The sequence below is a fragment of the Lycorma delicatula genome, chromosome 2 (genome assembly GCF_047948215.1).
Source record: "Lycorma delicatula isolate Av1 chromosome 2, ASM4794821v1, whole genome shotgun sequence".
Taxonomy (NCBI): domain Eukaryota; kingdom Metazoa; phylum Arthropoda; class Insecta; order Hemiptera; family Fulgoridae; genus Lycorma; species Lycorma delicatula.
In genome coordinates this window covers 3,443,278-3,462,943 of record NC_134456.1, presented here as the reverse complement: position 1 = coordinate 3,462,943, position 19,666 = coordinate 3,443,278, and the positions used below count along the sequence as shown (strand labels likewise).

General features: G+C 28.7%; 1 pseudogene; it reads right to left on the bottom strand.

The window, feature by feature from the left end:
- Positions 1-450: 450 nt before the first annotated feature.
- On the bottom strand, positions 451-18,518 carry LOC142320100 (uncharacterized; annotated as a pseudogene).
- Between the last annotated feature and the right edge of the window lie 1,148 nt (positions 18,519-19,666).

Below are 19,666 nucleotides of genomic sequence, written 5' to 3'. Positions count from 1 at the left end.
ATTATCACTCCAAAACACTTAAATTGTTCAATTATCTGAAAATATCTTAAGAAAGATAGAGGATAATAGTGTTGAAAATTACAATAGTTAATCACAGCATTATGAAACAATCAGTGCAATAAGAGTACAGATCTCCATCAGTAAAGCATCAAAAAGGAATTCCATCAGAAAAAAGGAATTCAAAATTATATATTCTGAACTATAATATACTACTACTACCACCACCATCTATTACTTTAGAAAAGAGTGGTCATCAACCTGATGAAATTGGTAGTGTAGAAAAGGTGCTTAATTTGGATTCATACCCAGGACCAATGTACAAAATGTTGAGTACTACCTATTCAGTTACGGAGGTTGGCACTAATTAATTAAATTAAATTACATATTTAAATTAATTTTATTTATTTTCAACAAAATTATAAATGTAAGATTTATATCACAATATTCAACATAAAATTGTTTCATAGATGAATAATATATAAATAATCATAGCGTATTTAAATCCTGTATTTCAAATTATTTTAAAATAAAAGATTTAAAAAAAAATCCATTTATCCTAAAAACCAGATTCTTCATACACAGGAGAAGAAGTTAGTAATGTTTTTCCAGCTCTCTCACCTCGACTGAATAGTATTAATTCCTCCATATGATAATTTCGGACTAGTTCTTCAACTGAAGCAAATGCCTGAAATAATACATTTATATTAAAAAAAATAGCTACTTTGATTCTTGTGTGTGACACATATTCGCCTTTTCTTAATATTATTTGAGCTGCAGTTCTGATATTGGTAAAAAAGTTATTCCTTGCTGATTATACTTTCAAGGCAAAATACAACTAAAATAGCTAAATAAAGGGAAAAGTATGGGAATCGTGTCAAAAATCGGATCAGGCTTTTTTGCAAATCTTTACTACATTTTGGGTCCAACTAGCTTATACAAACCAAAAAAACATGCGTGTAGCATTGCTTGTGGCCTTATATTTCAAGATTTACCGAACCATTTTTATTCAAATTTGGCTCAAATATTTCTATATAAGGGGCATTGCTCATATTAATTTCTTTTCAAAAGTGGGAATGTCAAGAAAGAAACCAATTTTGACACTGGAAAAAAAAGATTTTACTGGGACACTTTACAAAATACTTTTTGCAAATTTTTTGCATATATAAACAAAAAAATCTTAAGTAAACCCCCCACCTCATAAAATTGAATGTTTTTGTTCATTTTGATCTATCTCCCTTCTATTTAAATTTGTTCATTTTTATCTATATCCCTTCTGTTTAAATATCCTTCAAATGTTGTTTTAAAGTATATCAAGAAATTTCTTCAATTATTTAAAAAAATATATAGATCCCTAACCTAAAATGCAGAAATTTTTTTTGAAAATTTTCTTTTTCTACTTGAAAATTGCCTTTAGGAAGGGATGTTAGATGTAGAGAAGTTTAGCTGAAGTATATTTATTAAGCTTAACCTATACATGAATATTTTTAGAAATGTTTTCCTGAAAATTTATTCCCCATCTTTAGGGTGAAAAACGTTTGTTTTTCTTCGCCTGGAAAATGAAAATATAAAAGCAAAATATATTAGAAACTTTTAAACTTACACTAGATATTTAAAAACAAATTAAGATATGAAAAACAAAATAAAAAAGCTTAAACTAAACATTAAACACTGATAACCGAAAAAATAAATATTTTAAATGAAATAGAATATAAAAAGATAATAAAACACTACTATTAAGTATCTAAAATACAAACACTTTAAACCCAAAACTTCTTTGTCATTGCAATTTCTAATGTAATTCACTAGGATGTGGCTCACTGTTAAGCGGCAGTCCCTTCGTATGCATACTAGTACATTTACTGCTGGCATCAGATACCTGTTATTACTCTCATGTGACCTATTCGCAATTGGCAGAGGACCATTTCCTCACGATGAATGTTCCTGTATGAGGAATCATGTGGCAACTCAGTCCTATGTGTTGGAGTTTATCTACTGTAGCCGTCCAGTCATCTTGCCACTTGGCGTAAAGAGTGAGTTATACATAGCTAGTTGGATGCAGTAACACATGTAGTGAAGGATGGTTGAAGCATGCGTCTTTAGCAGCCGAATCTGCACGTTCATTACCCGGAATCCCACTGTGGCTAGGAATCCAACAGAAACTCACTTGTGCATTGTGATGGTTCAATCTCTTCCATATTCACTTTTAAGGCTATGTAAAATATGGTGTACTTCCCAGATCACACACAAAAAAAAAGGACAGTTGCTTTGTATAGTTTAGTATGAATACTGTAACTGGAATTTTAGGCAGTTCCTGCAACTGCTGCATATCAAAACAGGAGAGCCTATTTTTCCATTTGGATCATTTCAATTTCCTAGATATGGTTATAGTACTCTTATAAATACTACTGGTTATAGTACTCATCTAGTAAAGTATTTTTTATTTCAGCCTCATCTGCTAGCTAATCGCATTTTTTTCTAACACAAAAATTACACTTGTCAGTCACAGGAAACCCAAATCCAGGATACAGAGTGTTTTTAAAATGGTGGGCTGGCTAAACTTTTTCAGATTCTACTTGTAAAACTAAACAAAAATATCTTAGTAAAAATGGCAATTTCTCCTTCGTTCTCCCCAATCCCCATTTTGTTATTTTTATATAAAAATTTTTATCTCAAGTTTGGATAGAGGAATCACATTAATATTTGGTAAGCGTCTTTGTAATAAAGTTTTTAAATAAGCAAAAAATCAGGAATTTATTACAAAAATGGTGTCAATCTCGGATAATTAGTTTTATTTTTTTAAATTATTAGGTCCATTATTGTGAAAAAATTTATTACCTAATTTGATACTAATTTACAATATTACAATTAACAAGAATTAAAAAAAATAAATTTAATCTAATTGAGTGTAAAGTGGAGGACATGAAAACACAAAATTGCAACATAAATTTTCTGCCATAACTTGATTATTTTTTAACAAATTAAAAAAAAAAGACATTTTGTTCAAAACAAGACCTAATATTTTAGCAAATAACAAAAATTTTGATAAAAACTAATATTTACAGCAATATATATAACGGATTGCAAAAAAACATGGCCACCATTTTGTAATTTGCAAAGGTATTTGGTTCCTGATTTTTTTCTAATTTTAAAACTTTATTACTAAGATGCTTACCAATCATTACTGTGATTTGTCTATCTGAACTAGAGATATAAATTTTTATGAAAAAATGGGGAACAAATTGGGGAACGAGGAGAATGAAGGAGAAATTGCCATTTTTACTAAGATTTTTTTTTAAATTTTACAAGTAGAATACAAAAAAGTTTAACCAGCCCACCATTTTAGAAATACTAACTGTTTTTTTTCTAATTTTTTTGGTCTTCTTTTTTTGTGCATAATCTTGCAAGTACACTACACCATATTTTTACAAAGCCTAAAAAGTGAATATGGAAGAGATTGAAAAGAAATCTCATCTGCATTAGTAAATTTTATAACTGGAAGAAATTTAAATCTTGTCTCTATAGTTCTTATTTGCAGGTGATTGTGGGGAAGAGAATAAAAAATTTGTAATGCAACAAAATGTGATAAAACTGTAATATTACATTTTACTGTAAGGGGTTATTCATTTCTGTCTGTAGAGAGTATTTGGTAAGGTAGAGAAAAAACTCAGAAAATATGAAGTAATTCTAAATTTAAAAAAGTACAATCAAATTTATAAAAAATTTAATGAGTGAAAAAAATTAGGAACATTTTAAATATATATTTCAAGTGAAGTAAAATTCTGTCAGGGATACAAAAGATAAAAAGAATATTCATAAAAAAATCTAGAACAAAGGATGGTTATTACTGTAAAAGTACAGTAATACCAAGTAAAGTTCTTGTCTGAGTTGTACTATCTACAACTCGGACAATCTAAGAAAGTCATTTTCATTAAGAACAGTGTTGCTGAAAAAAATCCCAATCAGCCAATGATCTTCAAATAAAAAAATAAATATAGGATTTGAAATGGTATAAGAAAACGTACATGCGAGGAAGGATGCAATTGTGTGAAGAAAAAAAGGAATAAAACTTAAGAATTTTTTGTATATTCTGTAAACGTGTTAGTTAACAAGTTTACATTTTTTCATTATAGAATTATGAAATTAAATTATTTTTGTAATAGAATAAAAATATTGTTTTGAAATTTAAATTGTTTATTATTTGAATTTCACTAAAGAAATTTTTTTCTTTAAATTCCCATTAAAAATTCAGTGACATTCAAAAACAGTATGTTCATTTTATTTTTTCAACTTACCCAAAAAGTTTTTAAAAATTAGTAATCTAATATAAGATTTTTCTTATTTTAATTATATTTTTTTAAATTGAATTTTCAGAGTGTGGGTTTTTGCTTAAATAATTTTTTCCATTTTATCAACATCTTATAATATAGTGTGCAGAACTGGGTTTAGAAAGTCTGCTCCTCAAGTAAGATTTTCAATCTTGAAAAGTTTAAGAAAATTGACAAACAGAAAATTGGGGTGTTTAAAAGTTTATTTATTTGAGTGGTTATTTAGTTTATTAAGCTGGTTGAAATTGGCGAAATGTTACTTAACGAGACTAAAAAAGTATAGTTATTAAAAACAAAAAAAAAAAATATGCGAAGATAGGATCAGAAATTAAGATAGAGCTGGAATATGTTTAGTAAAATATTTGTGCCAACTTTCAACTTTGTCAAAGGATTTATGCAAAAACTGTTTAGAAACAATTTTGAATATTTCTCATCCCTAATTCCAGTTGATTTAAAATGTATACATTTTTTTTTTATGATCGTTATGCAAAAAGTCAAAATTAAAAATTGTGAAACTTACCTTTCTACCTTTCTTAATTTTGTAAAACGCTATGAATGCTCCTATATAATAATTTTTTTAACGATTTTCAGAAAATTTATGTTAAACCAGTCTGGAAATATTAATAAAAATACAGGCCAACACGTGTACTTAGATCTTCTGAAAATTTTCTGGTACTTATTTTTGCGTTTTTTCGACTACGGGGGTATTTCAGCGTCAACTTTGTAAATACCATGATAGCAAAAATTTTGACAGATTGCTATACTTTCCCTTTATAATCTTGCTGTAGACAGCGTAGACCTATGGAGGGAAATTAATAGTGCTTCCAGAAATTTGTATCATATATTTTCAATATGATTAGGTGGTGTAGTTTGCCAGAAAGGCAATGAAGCACTTTTCTATTTAAATTGTTTCAGACAGTGATCTCTTGTGCAAAAATAAAATGGACATTTGTATTTTAGCAAAAGCCTCATTAATAGCTTAATGTCACAATGATATTGAATTATCACATAAGAAAATAGACTGCAAAAGAAAAAAGAATGAGAAAACTATTTATTTGTGCATATGAGCATGAATAAAGAAATGATGCCACCTTGAAAATAAAAGTATGAGTGAGAACTCATATTACCTTTCTCATCTGCAGGAAGCTAATGGCTATTTTCATCATGATGGCATATACCAATAAATTGTCATATTTTGTTAGTGCCTGAATTAAATGGATACTGATATCACAATATACTCGTATTAAGTGCTGGTACTTTAGCCTTTGGGCTTATTCCAAAGCACTAGAGAGGAAATAAAGCTATCAGTCCTTTTGTTAATCCCCACCAGATCAACTGGGGATGGCTGTCAGGGTCTGATCCTGGTATACTCGGTTAGGGCTGACGCTCACAGAATAAAGGATGGATGATGAAAAAGGAGTTTACATCCTCAAACGAATTGTTCTACAAAATGAACAGCCATCCCTCAAAGGTAAGTTTATTTCATCTTCTTTATGAACACTTTTACTATCATTCTCAGTTTCTCTCACTCTCTAAGCAGGATTTCTTCTAACCCATGTGGTGATTTTTATCTTCTATACAACATCATACTTCTTTTAATCTTCTATGTCTTTATTTTTTTCTTTTAGCCACCTTTTCCTAGCTTTATGTGTCTCTCTCTCTTTAATTCATAATTCAGTTATCGATAGATTGCTCTATTGTATTCTTCTTCTTTACTTTTATATTTTTTCTTACATTTTTTGTATTGTTTCCGGTATTACCCAAGGTTTCTTTGCCTGGGTGCCTTTACAGAACATGATTCCTTTCTCTGTAGTTTTCCTCATAGATGATTTTATCCTTAGCCACATTTCCAATGCCGGTTCATTTTCCCATTTACCTTGAGTAACTACTCAAGGTAAATGGGACCTTGAGTAAGTACCTAACTACCTTTGTCATCATTTCACCCACTTCTACTCTCCCCCATGTCCTCTATATTCCCTCTATATTTGATTTCTTCACCTTCATTGCAGTTTGAATTCTTTTTAATTTTCTTTTCTTTTCCATCATTAATAGAATATGATCACTTCATTGTTGGCTCTTGGAAACCCATTTTTCTTCTTAACAGCATTCTTTTATCTATTTTCAACCAAAAAATGATTTATCTGAAAGTGAAAGCCATCTGTTGGTCTTCTCCAAGTATATCTTCTTTGTTTATGATTCTTAAAAAAATGTATTCGTAATGAACAAATTCTTCTCTTGACAGAATTGAACCAGCCTGTCTCCTCTTTCATTTTGTGTTTCCAATCCGAACTTGCTCGTTGTCTTTCCATCTTCGCCTTCTTTCACCACTGCGTTCTAATCTTCTATATTTATTTTACAGCAATCATACTCAATTTCTAATAACTCCTCAATGTTATTGTACATCTTTTCAATATCTTCGGCTTTATACTCCGACATTGGCAGGAACTATAGGTCTTTTGGCAGCATTCCCAATCCTAAAAGCCATCACTTATCATTCAGATAAGTTTCTTTTTATATTCTTCTTGCTATACTGTTTTTTACAGCTTAAAACTGTAAAAGTAAAATTGTTTAAAGATTTACAGCTTACTCTGTTTTTTCCTCTTTCAATTCCTGATTAATCACTTTATCACTTATAACTTCATCACTTTCCAACTCTCCTCTTCCCATCTTACCTCGCTTATCCCTACTATAACAATTTTGTTATTTTTATCTCAGTTTTTCAACTTACCTGATGGCAATAATGTTCTCACATTCCATGTACCTATCTTCAATGCTGTATTTTTTCTATGACATTCTTTATGCTGCTTTCCCTGAAGATTCAAACAGGAAGTCATTTTCTTCTGGAATATTTAACAAAAGAAGACATTACCGTAATGCCTGATTAGGAAAAGTATTAGTATTCTGTTGCCTTCCTATAGAAGTTTCTTCCAACTTTGAGGGTGAGTTCTCACTCCTAGGACAATAGTGCCCCAAACCCTTACCACTTATACTTCCTGTAAAAAGGTCATTGACACTGGGTAGGGGTGGAGCTTTTATTCTGGAGCTGTTTGGTCCCTTCGCTCATTAGCCACTTGTATAAATTATACCAACCAACTTTAATATATATAATCCTATATCTATATATATAGGATTATATATGTATATATATATATATATATAGGAAGTTGACAATATAATAAGTAAAACAAATACTTACTGGTTCATTTTGTTTACGTGTGCCAAGCGCAAATAGACCATCTTCTCTATGTCGAATAAGAATGTTAAAAGGTCTATGCCGATGCCATAAAGTTACCAGATCCAGATGGCCTCACAAGAAAACAACCTTGGCCTCCTAAACAGTAATTAGTAAATAAAACTGAGTATAATGCAATGTAACTATTATGGAACAATTAAAGTTGCTCAATGAATAATAAAATAATAATAAAATTCAACTATAAAATACTATTTAATATATTTTATATGCTACATATTTTTATTTTATGAAAAACTAGTTTTTTAATCAACTCTTGAGCAGAGGTGTACAATTCATTATTTCTCAGCAGAAAAGGCTATATCAGCAGAAAGTGGTACATCAATTGTTAATTTATATAAATGTATTATGGTTGTGACAAGTATGCCTCCTGTGCACCAAGAGGTAACAATTCATGGTTTTTTTTTTTTTGAAAGTAATGATTTTACTTTACCTACAGAGAACAGAGTGAAAAAGTCATTTGTAGGGTTGAATGTCACTTGGATTTTAATGGGTATGGCATGCTGATGTGCAACAGTATTATTTTTAACTATTATGGGATTAAATTATTCTTAACGTCAGGTTGCCTACAACTACTTTGTAATTATACCAAACAAAAGTCTAAAATTGTTTAACACTATTTTCCTGTCTACATTTTAATCTAAGTGCCTTTGGATAACCACATAGTTTATAAAATTTCTAAAAATAAAATAATTTTATTTCAAGATGGAGTGATTTACTGATCAAAAAACAAGCATTTTTTACCTTGGATTAATTTGATTATATGCATAGTAAGTTTCTTGGCCTTAAACATAATCTTTATAAATTATATTTTTCATATACCTTTCAACTCTTTATATGCACAACTATGGTCTCAACATAGTGATAACATATCAAGTAAAGTCTACATTGCAATAAGGGTAGTTGCATGTTCATCTTGGAACCACACTCTTTGGGTCTATATATCGCTTACATTTTTCAAAAGCAAAAAAGCTGCCCAGTCAGATGAATTTACGATAGCATTTTTGTATCCCAAAGTTGAACCTCTTTTTTGTGGAAATAAAGAAATCTTTACAGCTATTTGTAAGAATCGTACAACGTATTATGAATCGTGTACAACAATTTGCACATAATTGTCTGTATACTTTAATATACATATGTGTAAACATGAACTTAACTATTTATAACTTGTCTTGTTATCAATTAATTATAAAAACAAAAGATGTTCAAGACAAAATGTAGAAGACATAGAATTTAAAGGAGAGGTTTCATATTATATGAGGGTCACCTGAAGCAGTAATATGAAGCAGAAATTCCTGATTATTGTAGGTGAATTGAGTATGTAACAAAATTAAATCTTCTTTATTCTTTGTTAAATTGTTTAAGTTTTAATATGAAAATGATGATTTTACTTCTATATGCTATATCATTAGATTCTGGTGGAATTGAAAAACTTACAATGGAATATATCATAATATAATAGTCCTAGCAGTAAACTGAATAAATTGTTGAATACAGTGTGATCACAATATGGGAAATAATTCCTTTAAGAAGAGTATGTACATAATATTTCCAGATACAAATATGTTTTTGGAACTTTGAGAGTGTGGCCTGTATTTCTTTCAGACGTAACATTCATCATTCTGTAAACATAATACTTAATATAAAGTACATTTTCAACCTGTTAGTAGCAATAGGATGGAAATTAAAAACTTCCTCTTCATCAAAACTTTTCATTACCCCTATCTAACAGATATAAAAGCAATGAATATAAAATTTATACACATATAGTTTCACCTAATAGTAAAGCATCAAACTGCAAAATTTATGAACTACTAGATGCACATTTCACTCACTCTGAAATATGTAACGAAGTAATGCTTATTATTATTCTTTTATGACATACAAAGCCAAAACTATATAGCAAACTATGAACTATATTTAATTTAACTCTGATTCAATCGGTTATAAAAAGGAAAATGTTAGATGTATCAGTAGTACAATAATTTGCTGTTATACAAGACAAATTTAAAGAAGTTCTTGGAATTAATTTATTTTTCAAGAACTGCTAAATTTAAAAATTTTTAGAGTACATTTCCTTCAAAGTAGTCTCCTTTGACAACTACACACCTCTGCCAATGTGTGTAAAATTATTGGAAACATTTCCTGGAACCCAAATTTAGATATGCTCAGTTGCTTCATTAAGTGAACCATCACATTATTGGTGGTTCTTGTATCCTTTCTGCTTTGTAACATTTTTTAAGTGCGGAAACAAGTAATAATCAGCTAATGACAAATCAGAAGAGTATGAATGCTCCAGAATTGTTACATTGTGTCGTGACAGGAACTCTTTGACAAGCATGAATTGATGTGCCTCTGCACTATCAAGCAAAAAATCGCATTCTTTGTTTCCTCAGGATACTTCTTTTTTACTGTATCCCACAAATAGTGAAGGAAACTTAATTAATTAATTATCTTGTTCACTGCCTGACCATCTGGAATGAGTTTGTTGTGTAAAATTCTTTAGACATCAGAGAAAGGTTCTGACATAACTTTTCTTTTTCTCCTACCCGAAAAAAAATTCTATAACCTTAAAGATGATGTTAATTTCCATTCTTATTAATGATGTTATGTTTGTGGATCATGCAAAATGCATCATGTTTCAAATCCTGTAATGAGCTTGCTTAGAAAATTTTGTATGGTTTTGAATTTTAAGGTTGTTTTACAGGGAGAATTCAACTACAGGATCAGGTCTATCTGTTCATAGGGAATGCTTTTGAGAACCAGTCACAATAATTAACTTATACCATGAGAATCAACAAGATGGTAATTTACACCACTTTATTGTGATAAATTACGTATGGGTTTTTTGAACTGGTAAAAATTCTTCTTTGGAATATCAGCTACACTTCTGGAGTTCTAATGGAATGTCATTATGCATTTGAAACTGACCCTACTCTGTGCTATTTTTTAATGAAATTGTGTATGCTACTCTTTACTGGGATACTGACATTTTGAAACTCCAGCACACACAAAAGCTTTCATTATAGCAATCCCTTTCTCACTCGAATAAAAAATTTTAGAAAAACACAACTGTAAAGAATGAATCTATACTATGAAATAAACAGTTTACAATTGACAACAACAGATGAGAGTAGTGACATTATTAGTAACAGTATTAGTGGCACTAGATTAACTGCAGGTCAAGCCAGCTCGGTTTGGTTTTAACTTGCTCAGCTAGTAAATTAAATAGTTCAAAAAATTGCATTCTAGTAGCAGAATATAGTTAATCTTTACTTGCTATTTTCCCTTTTTATAATCTCTGTGAAGTACTTTGCGGAGTAGATTTTTTATGAAAAGTTATTAATTTATAGAAGCAGAGATGTTTGATATTTATACAATATAATATTCTTTCAGTATCCACAAGGCTCAGAATTAGAGAAACACTTTTACCTTTAATTTTTTTACTTCATCAAAATGCTTTCAGGCCTAAGCTCATTCACAGTGATATCTTTTATAAATTCTTAAACTGTTTACAATTTACACATATGTACACAATTTATATAAAATGTAAAAAGCTAACACAGCTTTTTACATTTAAAAAAAAATTTTTTTCATTCTTGACTGAACAAATATTTGTTCTAGATTTTTTTTAGATGTTGTTAAAGATTTATCAAGTTTTTTCAATTCTGTCCTTTGTGGAGACTGAAAGTATATTATATTGCATATATAAAATAATTACTATATATATTTAAATATATCTGTAAAAGAAAATGACATCTGTGGGAGAGTGATAGTGTCTCGGCCTTTTCATCCAGAGGTCCCAGGTTCGAATCTCAGTCAGGCACTATATTTTTCATTTGCTACTTAATTTCTATTTTCATTTACGCTTGCATAAGCTCAGAAAAATCTGTGGTGTATTAATTCGTAAAGGAAAAAAGATTAAAGTAATTTAAATTAAATTTATTATTGCCATAAGCACGATGTCCAAATTTAACTTGATGTTGATTAAACTTTCATTGATGCTTTTTATTACATGGGATTTTTATTTTTTACAGTTGAAAATCAGCTATCGTTAAAAACGTATTCCAACAAAATAAATGAATTTTGAAAAATATGAGAATATATTTAAAAACAAGTTATTCTATTACTATTGAATTGTATATATATATATATACATATATATAAATAAATTATATGCAGATATTATGTTATCTTTATTGTCTCATATGGTTTGCATCCATAAATTAAGCAATTAAATATAATCTACACAATGATTCGCTATAATCCTAAGCTTTTTCAAAGTGTTATTTAAAGATAATATATCACAATAACTATCCAACGAGATTATACAAATTCCAATAATTAATTATTGCTATATTCCCATATAAATAAAAAAAAATAAAAAAAATTTGATGTTTATATTACCATGGGCAGGGCCTAGCTATATTAAATATTCACAAAATAAGAATTCAAGAAGATACATGATAAGCTTTGTTACAATAAACAGAAGTAAGGTTTAAAATAATTTAAAATCTAAGTAAAAATTAAATTTAAACCAACTTTTGGTAAAAAGAGCTTAATCATTATATTTTCAGTGAATTCTTAGTAGATTTTCTGTTGTTTATTTTAAGAATCTGTATTTAATTGCAATGTATGTACATTGTACATACATTGCAATTAAATACCCTGCAAAAAAATACCCGACTGCAAAAAAAATTCAATTATAAACTTAATAATATGCGTTTCATGTATTTCATTAAGAAAAGATATAATACATTATCTTCAGTAACATATGATACTAACCATTACGAACCATCTCTTGTGCAGTTCTTCTATCTACTCTGTGAAACCATGCTTGGTGTCCTATTTCAGCAGCTAAAACAAAAAAACAAAAAAATATATATGTATATAAACGTGTAAAATAATTTTTATTAGCTAACAGTTTGGTAGAGTTTAACATAATGTCGATGATGTAGTACCTATTGCAGAATTTATCTTGAGAATAGTTGAAAGTAATGGAAACTAAGTAAATGGATGAAATTAGTATCTATTGCTAAATGAGAAGCTATCTGCAAAGTTATATTTGGTTTTGGTGCATTGCACGTATTAAATAAATAAATCTTATTCTGATTGCTATATAATGATAAATTGTATAGATCATGTCAGGAATGGGTAGATATACTATTCCACAAATAAAGATATGAATTGCTCAGAATTTGTCTTGATAAATCAAGGGAAACTGGCATAAAACCTTAATGAAAATAACTTCACAAAATACAGCTAATAATATGAAATAATAGATGTGATCATAGAATCCATATTAATTACACTGATAAACATAATTTTTGTTTCCTGGAATACATGATTTTAATTTGTTTTTTGATGCTGAAAACAAATATGAACCCAGAATCTATCACCCACCATTTTTGAAAACTGTTTAAATTTAATTATACATTTTTCAATGTATAGTTAGCATTTTAAGCTCCTATATTGTATTTTGTTAGCTCATTTTTTAATGTTTAATAACATAATTTGTAAGCTATAAATAAACAATACTAGACAAAGAATTAAATCATATCATAGTCATATATTATGACATCAAGTATGAGCCTTCATGGACAAGATTAATTATGTCTATGCAGGTCAAAACATGTAGCTGAAGACATAGCTGTGTTTTTTGTATTAAGCACTGGATTTAGGAATGAATTAATTTTGTTCAGTCGTATTGTCAAGTTTGTTAAAGTACAGTGTCATAATGCCTTGAAATTGTGTAAATGATGTGGATGCTTTTTGTTATGTATGTGGTGAGTTTACCGTAAAGCCAAATAGAAAAAAACATTACACCTTTAATTAAAAAAACATATCATTTGTACTTTCAGTGTAAAATTGGTGATCAGGATAAGGCGTGGGCTCCTCAAATAGTATGCACTAATTGTTCTGTATATTTAAGAGGATGGCTGAAAGGTACACGGAAGGCTTTGTTATTTGGAGTACGTATGGTTTGGCATGAACCAAAGAATCATGTAACCGATTGTTACTTTTGTTGTCTGGAATTTCTAAAAATCTAAACATACTGTAAAATATTCTTCATTGCAATCTACAATCAGGCCTGTACCTCACAGTGAAATTATTCCAGTTCCTGAGCCACCTGTCAATGTATGTTTTGAAAGCAGCAATGAAGAATTAGGCAGTACTGATGAAAACAACAATGATTTTGAATTATTTTCCAATAAGCCACATCTTATATCACAAGTTAAATTAAATGACTTTGTGAGGAATTTAAATTTATCAAAAAATCAAGCTCAACTGTTAGGATCAAGGCTGCAAGGTTGGAATTTACTTCAAAAAAATACAAAAATTTCAGGCCTTTGAAGCCAAAAAAAAAGAACTTTCTCAGTACTTTATTGATGAAAATAATTTGGTTTATTGCACATATATTGATAAGCTTATGTTGCACTTAGGACAAGTTCATAAACCTGAGGGCTGGCACCTTTTCATAAATTCGTCCAAGTATTGTTTAAAAGTGTTTCTATTACACAACGGTAACAAATATCCTTTGATACCAATCGCTTACGGTATTAATTTGAAAGAGACATACGATGTGATGAAAGACGTTCTTGAAAAAATAAATTATAAAAAACATATGTGGCGATTTGAAAGTTATAGCTATTTTCTTAGGCATAGAGTTAGGCTATACTAAGAACATGTGTTTTCTTTGCAAATGAGACAGCCAAGCTAGGGATAGACATTATGTAAGAGTGGAAGAAACGAGATAACTCCAAATGGGAAAAATATTATTCATGAGTCCTTAGTTGAACCCAAAAAAAATGTTTTTCCCCCTTCTCCATATCAAGCTAGGACTAATGAAAAATTTTGTAAAAGCAATGAAGAAGTTAGTCCCGGATTTTGTACATCAGGCAGAAATTACTGAATGTAAGTGAAGTAAAAATTAAAGAAGGAATATTTGTTGGTCCTCAAATAAGAGAGTTGGTCAAATATAATGTATTTAAATCAATGTTAAATAATGTAGAAAGTACAGCTTGGGCTTCATTTAAAGACGTTTGCAAGTTTTCTCGGCAAACAAAAATCCAAAACAATTACCACGATATTGTTATCATAATAACTTACATGTACATCATTTTTCAACATAGTCCCCTTACACTTCAACGTACTTGGTCTATCGTTGCACAAGCTTCCTGATGTCCTCATAAAAGAAGGTTTTCTATTGAGCTGCGAGCCAGGAATGCACCGCTTCTTTCACTGTTTCGTCCGAGGTAAATCGACAAGAATTTAAAATTAATAGTTAATTTTGCTTTTAAGAAATCACAGAATCATTTCCCATTTCAGGACTTCCGATTGTAAAAAGAGGAAAACCCTGGATAAGTATTTACAATATCCAAACTTTTAATGTTAAGATATTCATTAAGATTAAAGTATTTTCATTATTACTTAATTAGGTTTAGTATAATTCTTAGGATGTAGGTTTGTCGAGTGGTCAAACATTGATTGATAGCTACATAAATTTATTATACTGAAGAGAATGTAAGAGATGACTACAAAGTATGTATATTTAATTCATTTTAAATAAGGATTTACATTTAAGAAAAGAAGGATACAGATTTGCAAGCTCACATACCTCAGTAGCATGAGATGGACTTTTAGAGAAAATACACAATTTCTTATATTGTCTAAGGTAAATGTTATTCTCTTCATAGATAATAAAAGTGTGTGTTTTATTCATCTTTTGCAAATACTTGTATGATCAATGACAACATCTGATTATCATCATGATAACCACCTTCATATCTTCAAACAGTGGCTAGCATCATTCCAAACTCCTTAAAACTATCTTGCCTTTCAAAGAAATTTTTCTCTGTGGTTTGACATATCTTTTTGAAATCCTTGTCCAAGGAAGAAGGGATCATTAATTAATTTCATTTTTACTCAGATAGGTACAATGGGTGTCTACGCCATACTGACTTGTTTGTAATGTCACATTGACACTGTTTGTTCCTGATAGCTACTTTCTTGGGCAAGTCCAATGACTATTTCTATTAAAGAAGAGTGTACTAAAAGCCAAACTTAGCTGAAGTGCTTTCAGGTAAAACTCGAACTCTTTCTAAAATCAACAGTTTGACATCTAAAACAAACTGAATGTACTGGGATTTCATTCGAGACCAAATGTATGTATAAATTTACGTTGTAAGACTAAGACCTAACAATGTCTTTTTGAAGGGCACAGATAGTCCCTTTTTTAATTTAATTTTAGAAAAAATCTCTTTCTAAACAGAAGAGGGTTTCAATTTGTATTATTATTTTATTTTTTCTCTTCCACGTTTAGAACAAGTTGTTTTAGAACTTTTTAAGAAATCTCTAATTAATCAGAAATTATTACTTAAAAATTCAAATAAAAATGTATTTAAAAAAATTATCGAAATAACAGAGAAATATGTTTTATCTCAGTAAATGATATAGTAAACTTGCCTCTATAATATTAATATTTAAAAAAGATAAAATTCCTCATTAAGTTAATTTTGTTAAATAAATTTGAAATTTCTTTACTCTTGTAACATGTTTAGTAATTATATACTCAAATATTCATCATTAAAATACTGCACTGATTTTATATTATTTTATTCTGTACTTATTATTTAATTTCATATTCTTTCATTATAATAATTTTAATTTTATGAATTAATATGAACTAAAACTATATTTTTTTATTATTAATTGTTTTTAAATTCTGTGATGCTGCATAGATCTAAGTTATCCTACAGGAAATAAAATCCTTTGATTACAATTTTTTCAGAAAATTAAAAAAGAAATCAAGTACCTAATATAAGGGAATATTATAATAAATATTATATTATAAATCTATGACAGTTTTATTCTCTGATTTAGTTATCTAGGATACTTGAATCAGATAGCTTAGACTTGTTAGATTAGTTATTATTTATATATGTTTTTTTTTCTCTTAGTCTTTATGTGGATTTAGTAATGCTGAAATAGATTGTTTTATGAATGTATTTTGCATGTTAGGTGCTGTAACCAAATAAGTTTTAGAGGATCTGACACAAGGTAGAAGAAGTTACTTCTGAATCTGGCATAGGAATTCTAATTGCCTATGTCAGACTTACTAAAGTCATTCTTACTAAGTAAAGACATTCAATGTTTAGAATGCCTACAACCCAGACTGAGTAAAGTGAGGAGAGAAGTGATCCATTGCAGCCATCTTCGATGAACTGAATTAATTGTTGGACATTAGCATGCTCAACCAACAAAATTTAGTAGATGTTCAGTTGAACAAGTGACACCTTCACTCTGTTTACATAGTAAACATCATTACTTTCAGAGAAATAACTCTGAAAGAGACTATTGCTTTGCAAGTATCACAACTATATGAAAGAAGAGCTAAAGAGTGTAAAGCAACAAATTAATGTATCCTTTTCATTAAGAAAAAAAAATTATATACATTGTCTTTACAATGTAGTAGGGGATAAACTGTTTTGTCATACTTTTGAAAAAGTACATATTTAAATGAAACAATAAAACTAATTTTTGAAAAAAAAGCACCAATCAAATAATTTTTTGATTTCAACTAAGTCGGCAGAAAAACAAACGAAAAGTTATTAATTCTTAATTTATCTATATTATTCTTTTAAATTAATTTTTTTTTTTTAAAGACTGTTATATATTTTACAAAGAACTAAATTGTATAGGCCTATTAAAGGTACTGCTTGAATGAAAAAAAAATTGTTTACAAAAAATGCAAAGGGAAAACCTACATATTGATAAAAACAAGAAAAGGAACATAAAAAACCAATAATAACTCTTACTGATTATGAACTAAGACTCTGTAATGCAAAAATGTCATTTTTGAAGTTTATCAACTATGTTTTTGTTAATATTTTTGTATATAAATACTTTAAATATCAAAATGACATCAAAGTGCATTAAATTAGACAATAGTAATTAAATATTAAGCTAAAATAATGAGAAAAACAAAAATATATTTTTAAATTATTGTGTAGAAAATGAAATTTTTTGTTAAAAATAATATTATATTCAAGTTATGTGGGAAAAGTTTACAACAGGACTACTAGAGGAACTTCCTCTATAAAATAACAAATCAACCAAATCATTTGATGCGATGGAGAATATGAACATGAAAAAAGTCATGTTGGTTAAATCAAGAAGTTACTTTTTTATTGAATTGGTTAATATTACATTTAAAAAAATGTAATTGAAGAAGAAAACTATGTATATAGAAAAAAGAATTTCCATCAAAAGATATATAAGGAAGAAGAAAATTTGAAGCAGAACCTTCTTAAAAATATCTGGGCGAGAATGGAAGTCCTGAATCATGTAAGGAAAGAAGGAAGGAAGGATAAAGGTAAAAAGACAAATATAAAAATATATGAAGCTATTGATTAGTACTATGATTTGTAGGAAATAATTGGGATAAATAAATAGCTTAATGTAAAAAAGAAAGAAACAGAATTTATATCATTTAAATCTCATGACTGACAAAAAAAAAACATACTTAGGTCATATTCACCATCTGGACATTCATCTGGTTGCAGTTGATGTATAGATTCAGGCTGTGAAGTAACTGGTGTTTCAGATTGAACATCATCATCGTCTGTACTCTTGCAAAAACATCCACATAGTCTATACACTATACACTGTTTTGTCGCTACTAAACAGTCCGCCAGTTCACTGCCGATTCTAGTAATCAAGTTTTTACCCAACGAACCCAATAGACGCACGTATAGGCACATCCGCGATATCATCACATGTCATTAGTATATTATGTGATGACAATGCAAGATAAGTACTTTCAGAAATTTACAAATGTAAAAAAATAAGATTGTCTAAACAGGAACATTCCACTTTCATCTTCTCTTAGTTTCAGAGTATATCATTCTTTTTAACACCATTTATTCTTGTTTTTTAAAAACAACCTGAAAAAAAATTAGTTAATGAAACAAACTTACAAATTTTCCAAGAAGAATATAAATTTAAAATCTATGAAGTTGATTAATATCAAAGAATCCCTGCCATATTATTTATGAAAATAATATAAATGTATATAAGACATACTTCACTCACTGATACAAATTTTGACCCATGAGAAGCATTAGAATCTTTTATATCTGACTTGATTCAAAACAACCAATAATTTTACAAATTTTTAGTAGAATACTCTCAGGATAAAAATTTCCAAAAAAATCTATTATCAGATTGAAATATTGGATTATCTCATTTACGATTAATAATAATTCTCAAGTTAAATTAAATAATAAGCCTTTGCTTAGCAATAACTAATTAATTTTGTAAGTAGGGTGGCTAAGCCCTAATATTTTATTAAAAATTGTTTTGTAAAAAGAGTTCTGTTGTCTGGTCGGATATTGGTGTATGTTCACTTATCTTTTAGGCATAAGTAATTATATGTTCTTTGAAATTTGTTATCCTTCTTGAGCATTTAAATCATTTAATTTTTAAAATTACAAAAATAATTTTCTACCAAAGATTTACCAATAACTTAAGTAAAGTTATTACCAAAAAATCTCCTTGCACTGGTTATTTATTCTTATTTAGTGGAAAAATAATGGTAAATGGCCTTTTACATGAAAAAGGTAAACTTTTTCATGTAAAAGTTTTCTGTTCGCTGCATCCAAAATCACCGCCCAAGAAAGTTTTTGATTTTTATACGTTTACTATGTTTAATGAAAAAAACAACAAAATAAAATGCCACTGAAAAATTAACTTTTTTAATGTTCTTTTGGTGGGTTGCGGGGGTGAATTACGATGAAATTTTTCTGTAATATTATTATTAAAAGTTTAAATAAACCAAAAAAGTTTTAAAAATTTCAAAAAATTGGTATTTTTAAACTTTGATCAGCTCCTCCATCTACATTATTGCCTCAAAAGTATTTTTATTTATTTATTTTTTTGATTGCTTGCATTATTACTATGTTTAGGAAATTCAATTAAAAATATGAAATAAATAAAAAGATAGATTTTTCATTTTTTGGTGAAGGGGAAATTTTGGAGAAAAATGTTTTTAAAAATTGTAAGATAAGCATGTATACATGTACTGCTTAGT